The sequence below is a fragment of the Etheostoma spectabile genome, unplaced genomic scaffold (assembly GCF_008692095.1).
Source record: "Etheostoma spectabile isolate EspeVRDwgs_2016 unplaced genomic scaffold, UIUC_Espe_1.0 scaffold123, whole genome shotgun sequence".
In the NCBI taxonomy this organism is placed as follows: domain Eukaryota; kingdom Metazoa; phylum Chordata; class Actinopteri; order Perciformes; family Percidae; genus Etheostoma; species Etheostoma spectabile.
The window spans coordinates 406,239-407,500 of record NW_022605572.1 but is presented as its reverse complement, the minus strand read 5'-3'; the positions used below and the strand labels follow the sequence as shown (position 1 = coordinate 407,500).

Here is a 1,262-nt window from a genome sequence, read left to right as displayed (position 1 = left end):
AAGCCGAGGGCCGGACTGTTCGAATGTTCATTGAAAAATTTTTAGTCTAGTCACTAGACTATATGCGTCATTTAAAACTTTAATCATGCAGTTTTTGATGAAATCCCCCTCCGTAAATGGCCGGGCTGATTTAGCGCTCGTTGTCGCAAATAAAACTGGCTTGACAGAGCCGGGCCTGTGATTTGGCTTTTTTGAACAGAGCTGTCGAGATTTGAGGCCTCGTTTTAATTCCTCTGCCTTTTGTAGCCTTTGTCCATGTCCTATTCTTGTTTTTGTCCGCGTGTTTCGTTTCATAATGTCGTCTCAGATTATACTCTTTCAGTACCGCCACACTTCTTACACAAAGAAGACACAGGTTTTCCAGCTACCTCGTGAACTATATCCGACTCCACTTGTTTGAAACCCCCGGTTCTCAGTGTCCACCTTCCGTTTTGCCATTTTGATGGGTATCTGAAAGTTTATTTTACTGTGATGCTGACGACTGCTGTGCCAATAATATTGAAATGAAGCAGGCTACTGCTCGGTGCGTCACCGTTGCATTGTGGGAAATGTAGTATTGGTGTGTGTAAAAGATCTGCGGGCTGCCGGCTTGCTGCGGTCTGCGGGCCGGTTCTAATAATAAATCAAGATCATCCCAGGGGCCGTAAAAAACCTTCTCGCGGGCCGGATGTGGCCCGCGGGCCTTGACTCTGACATATGTGCTCTATATTATATAAATTGCAAAACAGCTATCCCTTGCTAATGCTTACGTTAGCTAATTTGGTTTAATTTTAAATACATTTAAAAATAAATTAGGATATGCTAGCGTTGCCATGCACAGTGTAAACACATGACAACACTTCACAAGTTTTACAATACCTCTCTGGTCTATAAAAAAAAAACAGAATAAAAGTTAATAAAGCATGGTAACCATGTAATCAAACTATTCCAAATTCTTACATGTGGCTATAGTGCGACATGTAGGTATTGCTGTTCAGTCTCGCATTAGAAGACCTCTCTCCACAGTGCGGCGAGGAACGTTTAGATGACGTCTTGGCTGCATAGACCGTATGTTATGCTCCGGATCCAAGGAGTTTGAACCATGGCTGAGGCCTGCCTCTGGAAATAACCGTGAGGCGTACAACTTGGTGTGTCAGAAGCCGAATGCCTTTCTTTGCTAACACTACTCACCACTGCTGAAGCTACTACAAAGGCCTAGCAGTAGAATGAAACGAACATTCATGTTTGTGTGTGTGTGTGTGTGTGTGTGTGTGTGTGTGTGT

General features: G+C 43.6%; 1 protein-coding gene across 6 annotated transcripts in view; it reads right to left on the bottom strand.

Moving 5' to 3' along the window:
- The window catches only part of abhd18 (abhydrolase domain containing 18), a 25,019-nt gene that overhangs the window by 18,699 nt on the left and 5,058 nt on the right, over positions 1–1,262 (bottom strand). The window lies entirely within an intron of this gene.